Below are 24,414 nucleotides of genomic sequence, written 5' to 3'. Positions count from 1 at the left end.
CATTCCCTTTCTCTTACCCTCCTCTTTCCCTTCCTTCACATCCCCCCTTCTCTTACCCCCTTTCACTCCTCATCCCCCTTCCCTTACCCCTCCCCCTCCTCCTCCCCCTTCTCTTACCCCTACCCCATTCTCTTTCCCTTTCTCTTACCCCCTCCCTTCTTCCCCCTCCTCTTCCCATTCCTCCTCATCCCCCTTCTCTTTCCCCTCCTCTTCCCCTTCTTCCTCATTTTCATCCTCCTTCTCTTCCCCATCCACCCTTCTCTTACCCCTCCCCCTTTTTACCCCCTTTCTTTTACCCCTCCCTTTCCTCTTCCCCTTCTCTTATTCCTCCTCTCTCCCCACTCCTCTTCCCCTTCCTCCTCCTCCCCGTCTGTTACCCCTCCTCACAATCCCCCCTTCTCTTACCCCTCCCCCTCTTTACCGCCACGTTCTCTTACTTCTTCCCCCTACCCTCACCCCCTCCACTTCTCCTTCCCCTTCCTTCTCATCCCCCTTCCCTCACTCCTCCTCTTCGCCCTCCCTCGTTTACCTCTACTACTTCTACCCCTGCTATTGTCCCCCCTCCTCTTCTCCTCCGTCACTTAGTTCCCCCCTCCCCGAGGTCCTCGTCCTTGCACCTCCTCCTTCCCCCTCCCCCCTCTTCCTCCTTCCTCCTCTATCTCATCCTCCTTCCTCCTAGCCCTCCTCCTTCTCCTTCCTCCTCGTTCTGCTCCTTACTCCTCCTCCTTCCTCCTCCTCCTTCCTCCTCGCCCTCTTCCTCATTCCACCTCCTTCCTCTTCGCACTCCTCCTCACCCTCCTCCTCCTCCTTCCTCCTCCTCCTCCTCCTCGCCATCCTCCTCCTCCTTCCTCCTCGCCCTCCTCCTCCTTCCTTCTCGCCCTCCTCCTCCTCCTTCCTCCTCGCCCTCCTCCTCCTTCCTCCTCTCCCTCATATTCCTCCTTCCTCCTCGGTCTTCTTCTCCATCCTCCTCGCCCTCCTCCTTCCTCCTCACCATCCTCCTTCCTCCTCATCCTTGTCCTCCTTCCTCCTCGCCCTCCTCCTTCCTCTCTGCCCTCCTCCTCCTAATTCCTCCTTCCTCCTAGCCCTTCTCCTCCCTCCTAGCCCTCTTCCTTCTCGTCCTCCTCCTCCTACTTCCTCCTTGCTCTCCTCCAATATATAAGACAACAACACGTTTTCAGATTCTTTCACACCACTTTCCAGCAACATTTATAATTTATATCAATTATTTTAGGGAATAATACATAAATTATATATTTAAACATGATATTAGTGTTTAGTGGAATGCATAAGGAGTCAAATTGTGTTAAAAAGAGCGATTTTTAGAAAATTTGGAAAACAATTTTTTTCTGATTATAGAATAACTAAATGTATTTTGACGGTTTCATTCAGCCATTAAATATCAGTCACAATTTATTAATGAATTTTACAAAAAACACCATATATTTTATATTTAAACATGTAAAAACTATTTGTAATACATTAGGAACAAAATAGTGTAGTAGAAAAACAATTTATTATAAAACCTGTGTTTGGATTTTTGGATTAAAAGTTTCTCAAAGGATCGAAGTCATTCCTACACCTATGGGAAGAGATAGACGAATGTTTTCTATATGATTTGTGTTTGCTGGGGTGGCATGGTGTAGTAGCCTGGTGTAGTGATGTGGTGTAGTAGCCTGGTATAGTGGTGTGGTAATTTAGTGTGGTGTAGTAGCCTGGTGTAGTGGTGTGGTGTAAAGGTGTGGTGTAGTAGTCTGGAATAGTGGTGTGGTGTAATTGCCTGGTACAGTGGCGTGGTGTAGTAGCATGGTATAGTTGTGTGGTGTAGTAGCCTGGTATAGTGGCAAGGTGTAGTAGCCTGGTGTAGTGGCATGGTGTAGTAGCCTGGTATAGTGGTGTGATGTAGAAACCTGGTATAGTGATGTGGTATAATGGCATGGTGTAGTAGCTTGGTATAGTGGTGTGGTGTAGTGGTTTGGTGCAATAATCTGGTATAGTGGTGTGGTGTAGTGGTTTGGTGCAATAATCTGGTATAGTGGTGTGGTGTAGTAGCCTGGTGTAGTGGCATTGTGTGGTAGCCTTATTTAGTGGTGTAGTGTAGTTGCCTGGTATAGTGATGTGTAGTAGCCTGGTATAGTAGTGAGGTGTAGTGGTGCGGTATAGTGGTTTGGTGTAGTAGCCTGCTATAGTGGTGTGGGTTAGTGGTGTAGCATAGTAGCCAATAGTGGCATGGTGTAGTAGCCTTTAGTGGCATAGTGTAGAAGCCTTGTATAGTGGTGTGGTATAGTAGCATGGTGTAGTAGCTTGGTATAGTAGTGTGGTGTAGTAGCCTGGTATAGTGGTGTGGTGTAGTAGCCTGGTATAGTGATGTGGTGAAGTAGCCTGGTATAGTGGTGTGGTGTTGTAGCCTGGTATAGTGGTGTGGTGTACTAGGCTGGTATAGTGGTGTGGTGTAGTGACGTAATGTAGTAGCCTAGTATAGTGGTGTGGTGTACTAGCCTGGTATAGTGGTGTGGTGTAATGGTGTAGTATAGTGGTTTGGTGTAGTAGCCTGGAATAGTGGAGTGGTTTAATCGTACGGTGTTATAGCCTGGTATAGTGGTGTGGTGTAGTATCCTGGTATTGTGGTGTGGTGTAGTAGCCTGGTACAGTGGTGTGGTGTAGTAGCCTGGTATAGTGGTGTGGTGTGGTGTAGTGGTGTGGTGTAGTAGCCTGGTATAGTGGTGTGGTGTAGTAGCCTGGTATAGTGGCATGGTGTAGTAGCCTGGTGTAGTGACATTGTGTAATAGCCTGGTATAGTGGTGTGGTGTAGTAGCCTGGTAATTTAGCGTAGTGTAGTGGTGTGGTGTAGTAGCCTGGTATAGTGGCGTTGTGTAGTGGTGTGGTGTAGTGGCATGGTGTAGTAGTCTGGTATAGTGGTGTGGTGTAATTGCCTGGTACAGTGGCATGGTGTAGTAGCCTGGTGTAGTGGCGTGATGTAGTAGCCTGGTATAGTGGTGTGATGTAGAAGCCTGGTATAGTGATGTGGTATAATGGCATGGTGTAGTAGCTTGGTATAGTGGTGTGGTGTAGTAGCCTAGTATAGTGGTGTTATATAGTGGCATGATGTAGTAGCCTTATTTAGTGGTGTGGTGTAGTTGCCTGGTATAGTGGTGTGGTGTAGTAGCCTGGTATAGTGGTGTGGTGTAGTGGTGAGGTGTAGGGGTGTGGTATAGGGGTTTGGTGTAGTAGCCTGCTATTGTGGTGTGGGTTAGTGGTGTAGTGTAGTAGCCTGGTATAGTAGCGTAGTGTAATAGCCTGCTATAGTGGTGTGGTGTAGTTGCCTGGTATAGTGGTGTGGTATAGTAGCCTGGTATAGTGGTGTGATGTAGAAGCCTGTTACGAACCCGGATCCAGCGTCTGAGCCTGGAGCAGTGACAAACACGCCATCTGTGGGTCAGCTCCCGAAACCCCCGCCAAACGAACGACGACACCTAGTGAGGACAGCGTGTACTGGCCTCGAGGACCAGTTTCCAGTCTGGTTCAGAGCTCAACACCGCCGCTCCTGACCTCTGGTGAGGTGGTGCTCCGACGACAGCGCCATCTATGGAGTGGATATGTCGGGCGTTTGTATCTGAGCCTGTGAGTGTGGTGTATTAGTGTCCCGGTTATTAATGACGTGTCTGCTTACAGAGCCGACCTGGGACCACTGTGTTGAGGTGTAGTGAGTCTACCCGAGGCAGCCAGTCTCCATACAGTGAAGTTTGCTGCAGCTGTCGTGACGTCGTCCCCCCGGAAGAACACTGTGGTGTGTTAAGCCTGCCAGTGGAGTGGCAGTGGAAGGATTTACCCGGGACCGACGGTTGGAGACGATAATCCACTGGGGTATTGAGGACAGGAGGGTGATTGGTGATATCACACGAGACTCCTGTCTAGGGCGTACCCCTTTTATCGTTCGTGGAGTGGCCGTACCAGCCTTGGTGGCTCAGTACCTGCCAGCAGACCTGCTGGACGTGTGGTTGACGGCCTCCACGACGGTGCCCCCAGTGGACCTGTGTTGTGGCTGACCTGTGGCCAGGGTAGACTCGGCGTTCTCAGAGGACACGTCTTGAGGCCACGAAGAAAGCACCGCGGACTCGGCACCTAGCTTCAAGGATCCATAGTCTCCAGCAGAAGACTACAGTGTTGATCCCCTTTGTAAAGTGTTAATACCCCTCCCCCTTGTGTACGTTTTATTTCTATATATTTAAATGGTGATGGTGAAAATTATATTATATTAAGTTCTTACCTTTCTTTCCCTACTCCCTTTAAGTTACTTGCGTCACGGATCGCATCCCTTGATAGCCTCTACTGGCTTGGGGCCGGATATATATCTTCCTCTAACTACATCAGAGTAAGAACCCCGTTGCGTCCCGAGAGGGCCGTAACAAAGCCTGGTATAGTGATGTGGTATAATGGCATGGTGTAGTAGCTTGGTATAGTGGTGTGGTGTAGTAGCCTAGTATAGTGGTGTTATATAGTGGCATGATGTAGTAGCCTTATTTAGTGGTGTGGTGTAGTTGCCTGGTATAGTGGTGTGGTGTAGTAGCCTGGTATAGTGGTGTGGTGTAGTGGTGAGGTGTAGGGGTGTGGTATAGGGGTTTGGTGTAGTAGCCTGCTATTGTGGTGTGGGTTAGTGTAGTGTAGTAGCCTGGTATAGTAGCGTAGTGTAATAGCCTGCTATAGTTGTGTGGTGTAGTTGCCTGGTATAGTGGTGTGGTATAGTAGCCTGGTATAGTGGTGTGGTGTAGTAGCCTGGTGTAGTGGCGAGGTGTAGTGGTGTAGTAGCCTGGTATAGTGGCATGGTATAGTAGCCTGGTACAGTGGTGTGGTGTAGTAGCCTGCTATAGAGGCATGGTGTAGTAGCCTGGTTTAGTGTCCTGGTATAGTGGTGTGATGCAGTAGCCTGATATAGTGACATGGTGTAGTAGCCTGGTATAGTGGTGTGGTTTAGTAGCCTCGTATAGTGGAGTGCTGTAGTGGTGTGATGAATTGTTATTTAGTGGTGTGGTGTAGTAGCCTGGTTTAGTGGTGTGGTGTAGTTGCCTGGTATAGTAGCATGGTGTAGTAGCCTGATATAGTTGTGTGGTGTAGTAGCTTGGTATAGTTGCACGGTGTAGTTGCATTGTGTCGGTGCCTGGTATAGTGGTGTGAAGTAGTAGTGTCGTGCTGCTGAACCCCGGTTCATTCCAAACACAGGGATTACACAAGACAACACCTTGCCTCAGCAACCGTTACTACCACCTATACTCCTACACACACCAGACCCTTGAGGCGTACCACTAGGTTTGTACTGGAACACAATGAGTGAACATATGGAAGGTATGTAAAGGCCGTCGGGTTTTTTCATTTAATTACAAAGAATACACTCTGACAAATAATAACATATTAACATACTCTATTAGGTAAATACACTTCCAATACCCATAGACCACTTGACCTCCGCGGTCACCACTTGCACTCGTAACTTCCGCCTAAGTCCCTAATACGGAATGATTACTACAACGCTCCACACCCGGTTAGTCTTTCATTCAATACTCACATACTGCAGACTTAACTTGGTCACTAAGATCACATCAGCTTCTCGCATAGCTGTCTGCTACACTTCGCTGCTGCCGCAAACGGAGATCCAGAGGACTTCTCGGTTCAACTCCCACAATCAGACTGACTTTAGCCAACCATGGCCTCAAACATTTCACCCCGCCTCTCAAGGAAGGTATAATCCGATTAACCTTATCCCTAGAGCGGTAACCTTGATCCTAGAAGCCTGACGAAGAATAATTCCTCTTTCCAGGAATTATTAATTTGGCTAAACAGCTTCGGTCTTAATCCCTTTGACCTTTCTTAGATATGTGATCCATAGTCTGTCTACTTAACATGTACTTCCAATCATCATTCGTTAAGTGTTGTAGTAATGATCCTCTAACTAATAATTCCTACTAACTTGTGGATTACAACACCACTCCCCTCCTTAAACACGCATATGTACCCATATGCATCATTGCAATGGTTTCATTAGTGCAAGGACCTGGAGGATGCACCCACCATACATGTACAACTAAAAAATCACCCAATAAGTTCATCATACACACAATGAAATAAATTAAAATTTTCCCCAACATGACTCACAACACTTCTCCAACATATACATTATATTCACATCATAGCATAGGTAAAATAGTCTGTAATAATTTTTCCCATCTCCAACAATGCACATATACCTAAACTGCTGACATATAATTACATACAAACATAACCATAAAATTACATGGACCAGAATGCTGGCACTTAACAGAAATGACACTAGTCATTTATATATACACAACACATATATATCTAAGGTTCTTCATCCTTAGTAATAAGTTACTAATAATTTAACATCTTGCCCTGTACTGTTGACATAAGGGCTTACAATGATCACACAATGTTTCACTGGCCTCCTCCACAATTGGCAGCATCACTTCTCTTGTCTTCGTGTCCCATGGTTGCTAGGTCATAGATCCTCCATGACCCAGACAAAACCCAGGCTGTCCAGCCTGGTGAATGTTGTCAATGTCACATCGTTGCTCTGAGCTAACGTGATCCTGGCCTCCAGAGCAACGGAGATTCCTACCCCAGGGTCATGTTCCCTCGGGTCTGTGCTGACGTCTCGTTCCAGGGCACCAACCCCAGAACGCTGTAGATACCGCACAGCTCTCTGGTCATCCTTCCTTGCTGTGCTCACCACAGCTGTAGCACATTACTCTAGGCCCATCTACCCAGAGTGTGTCCACCTGTATTCACACCTTCCCGACCGCTGTACCTGCAAAATATTCCCTCGGAGCCCCCTGGCTCGATCCTATTACTACAAAGCACCCCCTCGGCTCCTTACTCTCTCCCCGTATATAGCCTGAGCGCAGCTGCAAAGCCATTGCAGCTGGCCCTTATCCCTGCTTTGATGTCAGGGGGCGAATTTCGCCTATAACGTCACGTTGGCTTCACTTCCTCCCCCATTTTTTTTTCTAGAATTACTGAGTGTAGCCTCATAGCTTCCCTTCTACTCTACCTGAAGCTCTGTGACATGATCCCGGGGGACCTTCTCAAGCCTAACACTCAGTAATGGTGCCGATGAGGTAATATACAGTATTTACATACACATACAGTATATACATACACATACATTATCTCAATAAATACCACATTAAAATCATTTCACAACTAATGTCACTAAAGCATCATACTGCCACTGGCTCGCCTCTAGCGAGATTCCTGTAACAACTTAATTAATGAGAAATTAGTATATCTACTTGGCTCGCCCACTGCAACCACCAACACCTGAAATTTTGAAATTCTACATTGTAATCTTATCCATAAGACTTACCCACTCCGACACACCATCACCTCTGGTCAACCCAACCACTGATGACCTCATTATAATACCACGTCTCTCAACAGCCAGGCTCTGCGTCCTGACGCACCTACCCTCATTACACCGATACTCACCGTACCCACCACCACCTGGCCTCCTGTGCCGCTATGTACTCCACAACACCACACTCCATACCAGGCGTCCAAACGCCACAACACTACACCACCCACTACACATGCTACTCTACACAACACTCTACACACTACCCCACACTCTACAAAACTACCATGCCCATGCACCACTCTACAGTACATACTATGCTCCTTCTGTGTTCATGACCCCACGAGAGCGGGTCGGATAGCGATGTGTCACCGTCGCCTGTGGACCTTGTCCCCGGTCCTGCGAAGGCTGTTCTGTTATCCACCCTTGATTACCAACTCCTCGTACCCCTACCTATGTCCTCAGCCGCTGGTGTGCTCTCCCCTGGCACACTCCCCCGTAGGGTATGGCTCCTCACTTGCCTGATCGGTCAGTGTATAGACGCGGTCTGGGTGACAGGAGAACACATGCCCTGTTATAGTGGTGTGTAGTAGCCTCGTGTAGTGGCGTTATGTAGTAGCCTGGTATAGTGGTGTGGTGTAGTAACCTGGTATAGTGGTGTTGTGTAGTAGCCTAGTATAGTGGTGTGGTGTAGTAGCCTGGTATAGTGGTGTGGTGTAGTGGCCTGGTATAGTGGTGTCGTGTAGTAGCCTGGTATAGTGGTGTGGTGTGGTTTAGTGGTGTTAATTAGTGGTGTGGTGTAGTAGCCTCGTATAGTGGTGTGGTGTAGTGGTGTGGTGTAGTAGACAGGTATAGTGGCATGTTTTAGTAGCCTGCTATAGTGGTGTGGAGTAGTAGCCTGGTATAGTGGTGTGGTGTAGTAGCCTGGTATAGTAGCGTGGTGTAGTGGTGTTGTGTAGTAGCCTGGTATAATTGTGTGGTGTCGTAGCCTGGGATAGTGGCATGGTGTAGTAGCCTGGAATAGTGGTGTTGTGTAGTAGCCTGGTATAGTGTTGTTGTTTAGTAGCCTGGTATAGTGGCATGTTGTAGTAGCCTGGTATAGTTGTGTGGTGTAGTAGCCAGGTATAGTTGCGTGGTGTGGTAGCCTGGTGTAGTGGCATTGTGTAGTATCCTGTTATAGTGGTGTGGTATAGTAGCCTGGTGTAGTGGCATGGTGTAGTAGCCTGGTATAGTGGTGTGGTGTAGTAGCCTGTTATAGTGGTGTGGTGTAGTAGCCTAGTATAGTGGTGTGGTGTAGTAGCCTGGTATAGTGGTGGGGTGTAGTAGCCTGGTGTGGTGGTGTGGTGTAGTAGCCTGGTATAGTGGTGTGGTATAGTGGTGTAGTGTAGTAGCCTGGTATAGTGATGTGGTGTAGTAGCCTGGTATAGTAGCATAGTGTAATGGTGTGGTGTCGTAGACTGGTATAGTGGCATGGTGTAGTAGCCTGCTATAGTGGTGTGGTGTAGTAGCCTGGTATAGTGGTGTGGTGTAGTGATATGGTGTAGTATCCTGGTATAGTGGCATGGTGTAGTTGCAGGATACAGTTGCATGGTGTAGTAGCTTGGTGTGGTGTAGTGGCTTGGTCTAGTAGCCTGGTAGACTTTTGTGGTATAGTGGTGTGGTGTAGTGGCGTGGTGTAGTAGCATGGTATAGTGGCATGGTGTAGTTGCAGGATACAGTTGCGTGGTGTAGTAGCCTGGTGTGGTGTAGTAGCCTGGTATAGTGGTGTGCTGCAGTATCCTGGTTTGGTGGCGTGGTGTAGTAGCTGGGTATAGTGGTATGGTGTAGTGGTGTGGTGTAGTAGCCTGGAATAGTGGCGTTTTGTAGTAGCCTGGTGTTGTGGTGTGGTGTAGTAGCCTGGAATAGTGGTGTGGTTTAGTAGCCTGTTATAGTGGTGTGGTGTAGTAGCCTGGTATAGTGGTGTGGTGTAGCAGCCTGGTATAGTGGTGTGGTGTACTAGTCTGGTATATTTGTGTGGTGTAGTAGTGTGGTATACTGGTGTGGTGTAGTCGCCTGGTATAGTGGTGTGGTGTAGTGGTTTGATGTAGTGGTGTGGTGTAGAAGCCTGGTATAGTGGTGTGGTATAGTAGCCTGGTATAGTGGTATGTTGCAGTAGCCTGGTATAGTGGTGTGGTGTAGTAGCCTTGTATAGTGGTGTAGTGGTGTGGTGTAGTGGCGTGGTGTAGTGGTGTGGTGTGGTCGTGTGGTGTAGTAGCCTAGTACAGTGGTATTGTGTAGTAGCCTGGTATAGTGGTGTGGTGTGGTGTAGTTGCCTGGTATAGTGGCATGGTGTAGTGATGTAGTATGTGGTGTGGTGTAGTAGCTTGTATAGGTGTGTGGTGTGGTGTAGTAGCCTGGAATAGAGGTGTGGTGTGGTGTAGTAGCCTGGTATAGTGGTATGGTGTAGTAGCCTGGTGTAGTGGTGTGGTGTAGTAGCCTGGTATAGTGGTGTGGTGTAGTAGCCTGGTATAGTAGTGTGGTGTAGTAGCCTGGTATAGTGGTGTGGTGTAGTAGCCTGGTATAGTGGTGTGGTGAAGTAGCCTGGTATAGTGGTGTGGTGTAGTAGCCTGGTATAGTGGTGTGATGTAGAAGCCTGGTATAGTGATGTGGTATAATGGAATGGTGTAGTAGCTTGGTATAGTGGTGTGGTGTAGTGGTTTGGAGCAGTAGCCTGGTATAGTGGTGCGGTGTAGTAGCCTGGTATAGTTGTGTGGTGTAGTGGCATGGTGTAGTAGCCTTACTTAGTAGTGTGGTGTGGTGTAGTTGCCTGGTATAGTGGTGTGGTGTATTAGCCTGGTATAGTGGTGTGGTGCAGTGGTGTGGTGTAGTAGCCACATCATGCTACTACATCATGCCACTATATAACACCACTATACTAGGCTACTACACCACACCACTATACCAAGCTACTACACCATGCCATTATACCACATCACTATACCAGGCTTCTACATCACACCACTATACCAGGCTACTACATCACGCCACTACACCAGGCTACTACACCATGCCACTGTACCAGGCAATTACACCACACCACTATACCAGACTACTACACCATGCCACTACACCACACAATTACACCACACCACTACACAACGCCACTATACCAGGCTACTACACCACACCACTACACTACGCTAAATTACCAGGCTACTACACCACACCACTATACCAGGCTATTACACAATGTCACTACACCAGGCTACTACACCATGCCACTATACCAGGCTACTACACCACACCACTATACCAGGCTACTACACCACACCACTACACCACACCACACCACTATACCAGGCTACTACACCACACCACTGTACCAGGCTACTACACCACACCACAATACCAGGATACTACACCACACCACTATACCAGGCTATAACACCGTACGACTAAACCACTCCACTATTCCAGGCTACTACACCAAACCACTATACTACACCATTACACCACACCACTATACCAGGCTAGTACACCACACCACTATACTAGGCTACTACATTACGTCACTACACCACACCACTATACCAGCCTAGTACACCACACCACTATACCAGGCTACAACACCACACCACTATACCAGGCTACTTCACCACATCACTATACCAGGCTACTACACCACACCACTATACCAGGCTACTACACCACACTACTATACCAAGCTACTACACCATGCTACTATACCACACCACTATACAAGGCTTCTACACTATGCCACTAAAGGCTACTACACCATGCCACTATTGGCTACTATGCTACACCACTAACCCACACCACTATAGCAGGCTACTACACCAAACCACTATACCGCACCACTACACCTCACTACTATACCAGGCTACTACACATCACTATACCAGGCAACTACACTACACCACTAAATAAGGCTACCACACAATGCCACTACACCAGGCTACTACACCACACCACTATACCAGATTATTGCACCAAACCACTACACCACACCACTATACCAGATTATTGCACCAAACCACTACACCACACCACTATACCAAGCTACTACACCATGCCATTATACCACATCACTATACCAGGTTTCTACATCACACCACTATACCAGGCTACTACACCATGCCACTACACCAGGCTACTACACCTTGCCACTATACCAGGCTACTACACCACACAACTATACCATGCTACTACACCACGCCACTGTACCAGGCAATTACACCACACCACTATTCCAGACTACTACACCACACCTTTACACCACACCACTACACCAGGCTACTACACCACACTAAATTACCACACCACTATACCAGGCTACTACACCACATCACTACACCAGGCTACTACACCATGCCACCCCAGCAAACACAAATCATATAGAAAACATTCGTCTATCTCTTCCCATAGGTGTAGGAATGACTTCGATCCTTTGAGAAACTTTTAATCCAAAAATCCAAACACATAGGTTTTATAATAAATTGTTTTTCTACTACACTATTTTGTTCCTAATGTATTACAAATAGTTTTTACATGTTTAAATATAAAATATATGGTGTTTTTTGTAAAATTCATTAATAAATTGTGACTGATATTTAATGGCTGAATGAAACCGTCAAAATACATTTAGTTATTCTATAATCAGAAAAAAATTGTTTTCCAAATTTTCTAAAAATCGCTCTTTTTAACACAATTTGACTCCTTATGCATTCCACTAAACACTAATATCATGTTTAAATATATAATTTATGTATTATTCCCTAAAATAATTGATATAAATTATAAATGTTGCTGGAAAGTGGTGTGAAAGAATCTGAAAACGTGTTGTTGTCTTATATATTGGAGGAGAGCAAGGAGGAAGTAGGAGGAGGAGGACGAGAAGGAAGAGGGCTAGGAGGGAGGAGAAGGGCTAGGAGGAAGGAGGAATTAGGAGGAGGAGGGCAGAGAGGAAGGAGGAGGGCGAGGAGGAAGGAGGACAAGGATGAGGAGGAAGGAGGATGGTGAGGAGGAAGGAGGAGGGCGAGGAGGATGGAGAAGAAGACCGAGGAGGAAGGAGGAATATGAGGGAGAGGAGGAAGGAGGAGGAGGGCGAGGAGGAAGGAGGAGGAGGAGGGCGAGAAGGAAGGAGGAGGAGGGCGAGGAGGAAGGAGGAGGAGGATGGCGAGGAGGAGGAGGAAGGAGGAGGAGGAGGGTGAGGAGGAGTGCGAAGAGGAAGGAGGTGGAATGAGGAGGGCAAGGAGGAAGGAGGAAGAGGGCGAGGAGGAAGGAGGAGGAGGAAGGAGGAGGAGGAAGGCGAAGAGTAAGGAGCAGAACGAGGAGGAAGGAGAAGGAGGAGGGCTAGGAGGAAGGAGGATGAGATAGAGGAGGAAGGAGGAAGAGGGGGGAGGGGGAAGGAGGAGGTGCAAGGACGAGGACCTCGGGGAGGGGGGAACTAAGTGACGGAGGAGAAGAGGAGGGGGGACAATAGCAGGGGTAGAAGTAGTAGAGGTAAACGAGGGAGGGCGAAGAGGAGGAGTGAGGGAAGGGGGATGAGAAGGAAGGGGAAGGGGAAGTGGAGGGGGTGAGGGTAGGGGGAAGAAGTAAGAGAACGTGGCGGTAAAGAGGGGGAGGGGTAAGAGAAGGGGGGATTGTGAGGAGGGGTAACAGACGGGGAGGAGGAGGAAGGGGAAGAGGAGTGGGGAGAGAGGAGGAATAAGAGAAGGGGAAGAGGAAAGGGAGGGGTAAAAGAAAGGGGGTAAAAAGGGGGAGGGGTAAGAGAAGGGTGGATGGGGAAGAGAAGGAGGATGAAAATGAGGAAGAAGGGGAAGAGGAGGGGAAAGAGAAGGGGGATGAGGAGGAATGGGTAGAGGAGGGGGAAGAAGGGAGGGGGTAAGAGAAAGGGAAAGAGAATGGGGTAGGGGTAAGAGAAGGGGGAGGAGGAGGGGGAGGGGTAAGGGAAGGGGGATGAGGAGTGAAAGGGGGTAAGAGAAGGGGGGATGTGAAGGAAGGGAAAGAGGAGGGTAAGAGAAAGGGAATGAGAAGGAGGAAGGGGAAGAGGAGGGGGAAAGAGGGTAGGAGGGAAGAGAGGAAGGTGGGGGAGGAGAAGATGGGGAGGGAGTGTAACAGGATCTGTGTGACGGCTGGGGCATGTACACTATAGGCCCACAGAGTTGCCATGACGTGTTAGGGCGCTGAATTAAACAGGCATGTCTTGGTAGATGACTATGGTGTGTTCATCTTCATAAAATACAGCAAGAAAAATAAAGATAAGATAATAATAATAATAAGATAATAATGTTTTACACTAATTTATCTCTGATTTTACTAATGAATAAAATTAATACTATTAAGTGAACATGCAGGTTGGTGAGGCAGCGACAGCTGACATGTGGGTCCCACCAGGCAACGGTCTGTACCCAGCTGACCATCGCCTGGGTGGTCCAGTGTTTATACCCGCGTGTAGTGACCATCACCCCCTCCCTCCCCTGCTCTACCCCTTCCTTCTCTTACCCCTCCCCCTGCTCTACCCCTTCCTTCTCTTACCCCTCCCCCTTTTCTACCCCTTCCTTCTCTTACCTCTCCCCTGCTCTTCCCCTTCTTTCTCTTACCCGTCCCCCTGCTCTTCCCCTTCCTTCTCTTACCCCTCCCCCTGCTCTTCCCCTTCCTTCTCTTACCCCTCCCCCTGCTCTTCCCCTTCCTTCTCTTACCCGTCCCCCTGCTCTTCCCCTTCCTTCTCTTACCCCTCCCCCTGCTCTTCCCCTTCCTTCTCTTACCCCTCCCCCTGCTCTTCCCCTTCCTTCTCTTACCCCTCCCCTTGCTCTTCCCCTGCCTTCTCTTACCCCTCCCCCTGCTCTTCCCCTTTCTTCTCTTACCCCTCCCCCTGCTCTTCCCCTTCCTTCTCTTACCCCTCCCCCTGCTCTTCCCCTGCCTTCTCTTACCCCTCCCCCTGCTCTTCCTCTTTCTTCTCTTACCCCTCCCCCTGCTCTTCCCCTTCCTTCTCTTACCCCTCCCCCTGCTCTTCCCCTTCCTTCTCTTACCCCTCCCCCTGCTCTACCCCTTCCTTCTCTTACCCCTCCCCCTGCTCTTCCCCTTCCTTCTCTTACCCCTCCCCCTGCTCTTCCCCTTCCTTCTCTTACCCTTCCCCCTGCTCAGCCCCTGCCTTCTCTTACCCCTCCCCCTGCTCTTCCCCTTCCTTCTTTTACCCCTCCCCCTGCTCAGCCCCTGCCTTTCTTACCCCCTCCCCCTGCTCAACCTCCGCCTTCTCTTACCCCTTCCCCTGCTCTTCCCCTTCCTTCTCTTACCCCTCCCCCTGCTCTTCCCCTTCCTACTCTTACCCTCCCCTGCTCTTCCCCTTCCTTCTCTTACCCCTCAACCTGCTCTTCCCCTTCCTTCTCTTACCCCTCCCCTTCCTTCTCTGACCCCTCCCCCTGCTCTTCCCCTTCCTTCTCTTACCCCTCCCCCTGCTCAGCCCCTGCCTTCTCTTACCCCTCCCCTGCTCTTCCCCTTCCTTCTCTTACCCCTCACCCTGCTCTTCCCCTTCCTTCTCTTACCCCTCCCCCTGCTCTTCCCCTGCCTTCTCTTACCCCTCACCCTGCTCAGCCCCTGCCTTCTCTTACCCCTCCCCCTGCTCTTCCCCTTCCTTCTCTTACCCCTCCCCCTGCTCAGCCCCTGCCTTCTCTTACCCCTCACCCTGCTCTTCCCCTTCCATCTCTTACCCCTCACCCTGCTCTTCCCCTTCCTTCTCTTACCCCTCCCCCTGCTCTTCCCCTGCCTTCTCTTACCCCTCACCCTGCTCTTCCCCTTCCTTCTCTTACCCCTCCTCCTGCTCTTCCCCTTCCTTCTCTTACCCCTCCCCCTGCTCAGCCCCTGCCTTCTCTTACCCCTCCCCTGCTCTTCCCCTGCCTTCTCTTACCCCTCCCCCTGCTCAGCCCCTGCCTTCTCTTACCCCTCCCCCTGCTCTTCTCCTTTCTTCTCTTACCCCTCCCCCAGTTATTCCCCTTCCTCCTCATCCCCCCTTCTCCTCCCCCTACCCTCTCCCTTTCCTCTTCCCCTTCCTTCTCGTCCCCCTTTTCTTACTCATCCTCCTCTTCCCCCTCCTCCCTCTTACCTGTACTACTCCTAACCCTACTATTCTTCCCCTCCTCTTCTCCTCCATTATCTAATTCCCCCATTTCCCCCCCAGACGTCCTGCTCCTTCCCCTTCCTCCTTTCCTCTCCCCCTTCTTCCTCCTTCCTCTTAGACCTACTAATTCCTCTTTTTCATCCTCATTCCTTCTCTGCCTCGACCTCCTCCTGCTCCTTCCTCCTTGATCTCCTCTTTCCTCCTCGACCTCATCCTTCTACCTGGAATTTTTCCTCCTTCCTCCTTTACCTCTTCCTCCTCCTCCCTCCTCCTTCTCGACCTCCTCCTCCGCAACCTTCCTACCTCACCAACTCCTCCTTTCTCCTCGCCCTCCTTCTCTTTGCCTTCCTCCTCCTCCTTCCTCCTCGCCCTCCTATTCCTTCCTTCTCGCTCTCCTTCTTCTTCCTCGCCCTCTTCCTTCTTCCTCCTCGACCTCCTACTCCTTCCTTCTCGTCCTCCTCCTCCTCCTCGCTCTCCTCTTTCCTCCTTCCTCATCGCTCTCCTCCTCCTCCTTCCTCCTCGCTCTCCTCCTCCTCCTTTCTCCTCGACCTCCTATTCCTTCCTTCTCGCCCTCCTCCTCCTTCCTCCTCGCCCTCCTCCTTCCTCCTCGCTCTCCTCCTCCTTCCTCGGCCTCCTCCTTCCTGCTCGCCCTCCTCCTCCTGCTTTCTCATCGCCCTCCTCCTGCTTTCTCCTCGCCCTCTTCCTCCTTTCTCCTCGCCCTCCTCCTCCATCCTCGTTGCCCTTTTCCTTCCTCCTCCTCCTTCCTCCTTCCCCTACTCCTCCTTCCTCCTCGCCCTCCTCCTCCTTCATCCTCGCCCTCCTCCTCCTCCTCCTCCCTCTTCGCCCTTTTCCTTCCTCCTTGCCCTCCTCCTTCGTCCTCGCCCTCCTCCTCCTCCTTCCTCCTCGCTCTCCTCCTTCTTCCTCCTCGCCCTCCTCCTCCTTCCTCCTCGCCCTCATTCCTCCTCTCCCTCATTCTTCCTCGCCCTACTCCTCCTCGCCCTCCTCCTCAATGTCCTCTTTAACTTCCTCCTCTACCTCATCCTCCTTCCTCCTCTGCCTCGACCTCCTCCTCCTCCTTCCTCCTCGATCTCCTCCTCCTTCTTCGTTGACCTCATCCTCTTACCTGGAATTCTTCCTCCTCACCTCATCATCTTACCTGGAATTCTTCCTCCTCACCTCATCATCTTACCTGGAATTCTTCCACCTCGACCTCTTCCTAAGAATATGAGTAAAAATGATGAATTAAACTTTATTATGACCCTGTTTCATTTTACTAAATGTAGAAATATACTTTTATATTTCTACATTTATATAAATAACAGCAATACAAAATAACGTTTATTAAGCATTTAAGGTTGCCACAAGGTTTCAAATTATTTTTAGCCAACGTTTCGTGCAATACGTTTTAAAAACTTATTCACATCCACACAAAATTACGCATCTAATGCGTGAAAACAAACGTTGCCAATACATTCCACCACTTTCCAGATACGTTGTGGCAACCTAAAATTGTTTCCTAGGACTATACCAGGCTACTACACCACACCACTATACCAGGCTACTACACCACGTCACAATACCAGGCTACTGCACCACACCACTACACCACACTACTATACCAGGCTACTACACCACAGCACTATACCTCCCCTGCCCTGCTCTCTTCTGGGAGGGGTACTACTACACCAAGTCACAATACCAGGCTACTGCACCACACCACTACACCACACTACTATACCAGGCTACTACACCACACCACTATACCAGGCTACTACACCACACTACTACACCACACTACTACACCACACCACACCACTATACCAAGCTACTACACCATGCCACTATACCACACCACTATACCAGGCTTCTACACCATGCCACTACAGGCTACTACACCATGCCACTATACCAAGCTACTACACCACTTCACTATACCAGGCTACTACTACACAATGCCAATATACCAGGCTACTACACCACACCACTATACCAGGGTACTACACCACTCCACTACACTACACCACTACACCAAACCACTATATCAGGCTATTACACCACACCACTAAAGAACACCACTACACCACACCACTGAACCACACCACTATACCAGGCTACTACACGACACCACTACACCATGCCACTATACCAGGCTACTACACCACACCACTGTACCAGGCTACTATACCATGCCACTATACCAGGCTACTACACCACTACACCTCGCCACTACACAAGGCTACTACACCACACCACTATACCAGGCTACTACACAACACCACTATACCAGGCTACTACACCACATCACTATTGCAGGCTACTACACTACACCACTATACCACACCACTAGAGCAGGCTACTACACCAAACCCCTATACCACACCACTACACCTCACCACTACACCACAATACTATATCAGGCTACTACACCACACCACTATACCAAGATACTACACCATGCTACTATACCACACCACTATACCAAGCTACTACACCATGCTACTATACTACACCACTATACCAGGCTTCTACACCACGCCACTATAGCAGGCTATTACACCACGCAACTATACCAGGCTACTACACTACACCACTAACCCACACCACTATAGCAGGCTACTACACCAAACTCCTATACCACACCACTACACCTCACCACTACACCACACCACTATACCAGGCTACTACACCACACCACTACACCACACCACTATAGCAGGCTACTTCACCGAACCACTATACCACACCACTACACCTCACTACTACACCACACCACTATACCAGGCAACTACACCACAACTAAATAAGGCTACTACACCATGCTACTACACCACACCACTATAGCAGGCTATTACACCATGCAACTATACAAGGCTACTACACTACACCACTAACCCACACCACTATAGCAGGCTACTACACCAAACCCCTATACCACACCACTACACCTCACTACTACACCACACCACTATACCAGGCTACTACACCACACCACAACACCACACCACACCACTATACCAAGCTACTACACCATGCTACTATACCACATCACTATACCAAGCTACTACACCATGCTACTATACCACACCACTATACCAGGCTTCTACACCACGCCACTAAAGGCTACTACACCATGCCACTACACTACACCACTAATCCAGACCACAATAGCAGGCTACTACACCACACCACTACACCACACCACTACACCAGGCTACTACACCACGCTAAAAAACCAGGCTACTACACTACACCACTATACCAGGCCACTACACCAGGCTACTACACCATGCCACTATACCAGGCTACTACACCACACCACTATACCAGGCTACTACACTACACCACACTACTATACCAGGCTACTACACCACACCACTATACCTGGCTACTTCACTACACCACAATACCAGGATACTACACCACGCCACTATAGCAGGTTACTACACCGCACGACTAAACCACTCCACTTACCAAGCTAGTACACCAAGCCACTATACTACACCATTACACCACACCACTATACCAGACTAGTACACCCTGTTACGTATTCCTAGCTGAATACGTATATAAATTTAAATAAACTTTTGTTCCATTTCATCATATATGTACATATATTATATTTTGTAAATTATCGTGTGGTGTGGCAATGTCAGCGGGGACAGGAGCGCGGTTGCTCTTCACACGTATAATACCTGTTAGATTCGGGAAATTAGAATTGCTGGACCTGTTCAGTTATGGGAGTTCCAGATGTCACTTTTATTAAGTTTATATAATTGTTTATTTACAGTAATTAAGCAGGTGGCATTGTACTTATATATTTTGCAAGTAACTATTATATTTAATTTGCATTCTTATGTGTTTTGAGAACAAGTGGTTGTTCAATTAGTTTTAAATATTAAAAAGTCTGTAGTTTCCATCCCTCATCCAGGATGAGGCAGAGAAGGAGAGGATTATGTGTAATGACGGTGCGAGAGTAGTCAGTAGCTTCAAGAGACCAGAAGGAATAACATGTGGGAGATAAGTCTGTTTACTTGTTGTCGTGTCATGTAGTAGATCTTTATTCTGGGAGAGACAGTATTTTGATGTTTGCTTTAATAGTGACCCTCTGTTCATATATATATTATTGAGATGTATATGAAATATATATATATTAAAATGCATACGTATATTTCTTCAGTCCTAAGGGAGATATACTTTTTATTCTGTGCTTTGTACTTACCATGGGGTTACACTGGTGACACGCTCTTGAGAACAGCAGTTTGTAGTAGCCCTAGATAATTAAGGTCCATGCTGTTGTTAGGGTTTCGAGCCGTAACGAACGATAGGTAACAAGAGTTTTGGGGGCCTGTGCCGGGAAATATTGTTCCCACTTAAACTTAACTGTGCTAATCTAACCTTGCCTTCCTAGAGTACCAGTGTGTTAATTGTCTGTGTGTTTTATAAGAACTATTCCATGTGCCAAGCAAGCCTTCCTGTGTGTCAAGTAACAACGTTTCACGATTTTGAGGTAAGTCATCCTATATATTTTGTTTGTGCAGTGAGGCCAAGCGAATTTTCAGTGTGGTGACAATTTTACAGTGAAGTGTAGTGCAGTGCCATTGTGTTAATTGTTGTTGTGAATCAAGTGCCAAGTGTTAGTAAAAATGGAGGAGCAAGTGTTGTCGTTGTTGGCTCATCCAGACTTTGAGGGAATTAAGAGCCTAAAAAAGACTGAGTTAATACAAATGGCAAATCAGTTGGATTTGACCGCCAACAATAGAATGGTTAAAGCCCAACTTGTGAAAGTCATTGTGACGCATTTTGTTGAGAATGGAGAGTTAGACGAAGAAATTCTGGAGGAGTTAAGAGAGGAGTCGAGTGACCAGATGTCGTTAAAGCGTCTTGAGTTAGAAGCGCAAATAGCCAATGCTAAGCTTGAAGCTCAAAAAGAACAGAGAATATTAGAACTTGAAACTCAAAAAGAACAGAAAATATTAGAGGCTGAAGCTCAGCAGAGGGAGCTTGAGACAAGGCGTTTAGAACTTGAGGCACAAAATAGAAGATGTTTAATTGAGTTGCAACTAGAAGCCACCAAGAAGCAACAATTAGAGATTCAACAACAAATGGCTGACACTAACTTCAGGCTTGAAACACAGCGTATGGCAGCTGGGCATGGAAATACTAGTAATGTTTCAACAAATAGTGATAATAATCCAATAATGATGAATAAGTATATAGAGTTACCCAAGTTTAATGAGGAGGATCCTGAGGTTTTCTTTGCACATTTTTATAAGATTGCCATCAGTATGAACTGGCCAAGGGATCAATGGGTAGCCATTATGCAGTCTCAATTTAAGGGGCGTTGTCAGGAGGTTTTTACATCCCTACCTGATGCTCATAGCTTTGATTATGAATTTGTAAAGAAAAGCATCTTAAATGCATATCAATTAAATCCAGAGGCACACAGGCAGAAGTTTCAGAACCTAAGGAGGGTAAGCGATCAGACAATAGCAGATTTTACTCGTCAGAAGACGAATTTTTGCAACAGATGGTTAAAGTCACTTTCAGTAACTGAGTTTGATGCTCTAAAGAATCTTCTTATCATGGAAGAAGTATTGTCATGTCTCCCAGACAAGTTGTCTACTTTTATGGCAGAACAAAAGAATGTAACAGACATTTATGAGCTGTCAAAGCTCGCGGATGAGCATGAGTTGTTGACTAAGGCCCAGTTTACGGCCACTTCACCTAAGTCTAGTCGTAGAGTAAATTATAATGCTCACCGAACTCCTTATCAGAATCCATCCAGTCCTATTGCTCCAGTTACTCCCATGAGCTCTTCTCTTACAAAACCTAACCCTGCTACTTCCTTGTCAGGAATGTCAAATAATAATAAGGTTACTTCTAAACCTACAGTTGGTTCTACCAGTGTGTCCACTGTAAGGTCCTGTTCCCATTCTAAGAGAAAAGGCCATGGAATTAATTCCTGTTTTATATTGCACCCTGAGTTACGACCAACTGGTCTCATTTATTGTAGAGGTGTGCAAAATAAATTTACTAATAAACCTGTAACTGTAAACCCAAATTGGGTGGAACAGTATTCACCATATATGTCTTCAGGTGAAGTTTTGTGTATTAATGGGAAGTGGAAGCCAGTTGTTATTCTTCGTGATACAGGTGCTTCCCAAACCATAATTTCATCCAGTATTCTTTCTGATGTTGAAAAGAGAGAGACTGGAAAGTTTGTTGTTCTTCAGAGTGTTGCAGGATGTAAAACTGTACCTCTAATAGACATTAATTTCAGATCCACCATTACACCAAGTTTATGCACTGTGGGTGTTAGTACACAGTTGCCCATCCCAGGTGTGGATGTTATATTGGGTAATGATGTGGCAATAAATCATGTTGTGGGTGAGATTGATCCCCGTTTGTGTAAACAGCCAGTTGTAGACCATGTTTATTCTGCCTGTGAAGAAATTAGTTCTATGAATGAACAACCTGTTGTAGAAGATGGTTTTGTCCATTCTACCTGTGCTGATGTCAGTACTATTATAAATCCAGTTGTCAGTTCTAATGTTGTTACTCAAGCATTTGTTCCAGTAACCAGTACCCCTTCAGTGAAGTGGGATGTGGTTGTTCCAGATTCCTGTGTGGCCAACCTAGTTGTTGAGAGTAAGCCTGATACTATGACTCTGCTTTATTCCAATAAATTGGGAAAGGATGTCCATGTACCATTGTCTTGCCCGCTCACTACGAACATTGTGCCAGGAGTTGAGAGAAACTTAAAAGCCACGACTCTATTGTATTCCAGCCAAGTGAATGGTTTAGGACAAGATGTCGGGTTGGCAGAAGTATTCCCGCTCACTCCAAGTTTAGAATCAGTTGTCGAGAGTAAGTCTGTTGTAGAGGCCCCGCCTCACCCTAGTCAAGGTGATAGTATAGGGGAGAAGGTCAAATTACCTGTTACTTGCCCGCTCGTTTCAGATTCTCTTAATTTATGTGCATTGAGTAGAACTGACCCTAAGATTTCAGAGAGAAGCAAGGAGACAGTCTGTACTGTAGATCCAGTTCTGGAGAGTGTGGGAGAGCAGCCAGAGGATCAGCTTCTGTTGAGTACATGGAGACCCATTGAGCCTCCCTCTTCAGCTGTCTGTGAGGATGTGACCCAACTTGGTAGTGTTATTGATTGTGAGCAGACAGTACTCCGAGCAGCTCCAGAAGTCATGGGAGGAAATTTTGGTAAAACTATTGAGAGTGGTAAAGTATCATTTGGATCTAAGTTGCGGAGTTGTGATTCTTATTCCATGTGGAGTAAGTATTTCTCATTGTGTAAAATGAGTCAGAGTGTGTGTAGGATGTTGAAATCTATTTTTATTCTGCAGGAGCCATTGTCTTGTGAAGTAATGGACTGTGGGACATCTTTGTCCAGCCTTGTGGTTGAGCAGAGAGAGTTTACTCAAGTAGGTTGTGCATCCAGTAGTTCTGAGGAAGTGGTGAGTTACACTAGAGCAGTGTCTCTATATTCAGATCCAGGCTATTTAGATGCACGAGTGATGAAAGTGTATGTTCCACTCAAGTGTGGTGTTGACTTTCAGAGTCATATTGGAGTTGACTTTCAGAGTCATATTGTGAGTGAAGGATTAAATCATACTGGGGAGCAGATGGTTGAGGCTCCAGGTGTGTATTTCAAGTTGGGGGATAAGGTTATCCTACCTAGTGTTAATCATTTTGAAGGGTTTCAGATTGTCCTTGGGTGTTTCCCAGGTAATCTGCTGTGCATCTGCAAGATGTTAAGACCCTTAAACTTCTTGGTTGATTCTTTGTCATGAGGCGTAAATCACTTGGGAAGTGATGGTGAGGGTTGTCAAGTTTTTGGCATGATTTATTTAGTCTTTTGGAAGACTAGAAGGTTCATGAAAGTGTGTGTTGTGTTCAAGTCCTCCATCATTGGGTGTGAACTTGTCTTCGGAGTTATGATTGAGATATGGTGCCTAGGCATATGCCTGTTTTCTTTCACTGATCGTTATTACAGAGTTATGAGGAAATTGATTTCTGTGTTCCTTATGGATCATCTGAGTCAGTTCAATCAGGTAGTCTTTGCACTTATCTTAAGTTGTATTTCTTGGTTTGAAGGTCAAAGGTTTGCTAAGTCGGTGTCTTGTGTTTCGGAAGGTTCTATGAATGGGAAAGTTTTATACATAATTGTGAGGTTTAATGCTAATTTCTTTAATTTTAGTATCCATTGGGCGAGAGTATGTGTTCCACAGAGGATCAAGAGTGATGAAGAGCAGATGTCTTTGTCAGAGCATACCCAGGAGAAGTACCAAATCTACTCAACATCCAGTCAGCTTCAATTAAGCAGTTCAGCTCCAGAAAAAGGGAGTAATGGAAAATAGAGTCTGTCTTGGAAGAATTCACAATGTGGAAAAGGAATCACATGGAAAAATGGGACTGATCTTAGAGAAATAGTAGAAACAGATAGAAAGATAAATTGCCGTGATAACTGTGTGAAAGCAGCTACCTTTATTGACAATTCTATTCATGATAATGTTGTTGATAGGTGTGTGAAATATGATCTGAAACAAAGTGAAATAAATGAGATAGTACCTTGGAGAGATAAATTTGCATACTCCAGTGAAACATATGTAGAACATAGTCATAAGACTGAAATTTCTAAGTTTCCTGTAAGAATATATTTGGAGTGTTTTCATTTTTGTCCAGAAATGTGATCTTATTACTTTTACATGTTTGGTGTAATTAATACCATAAATCTCAAGTGTCACACATTTTACTTAGGAAAAAATGCCATTGATCTTCAATCCATTGCATTTTTTTTTTTTGGAGGTGGAAGTGTTACGTACTCTTAGCTGAATACGTATATAAATTTAAATAAACTTTTGTTCCATTTCATCATATATGTACATATATTTTATTTTGTAAATTATCGTGTGGTGTGGCA

Source organism: Procambarus clarkii, chromosome 30 (assembly GCF_040958095.1).
Source record: "Procambarus clarkii isolate CNS0578487 chromosome 30, FALCON_Pclarkii_2.0, whole genome shotgun sequence".
Classification (NCBI taxonomy): domain Eukaryota; kingdom Metazoa; phylum Arthropoda; class Malacostraca; order Decapoda; family Cambaridae; genus Procambarus; species Procambarus clarkii.
The sequence above is the reverse complement of the archived record's forward strand: the minus strand, read 5'-3'. Positions refer to the sequence as shown.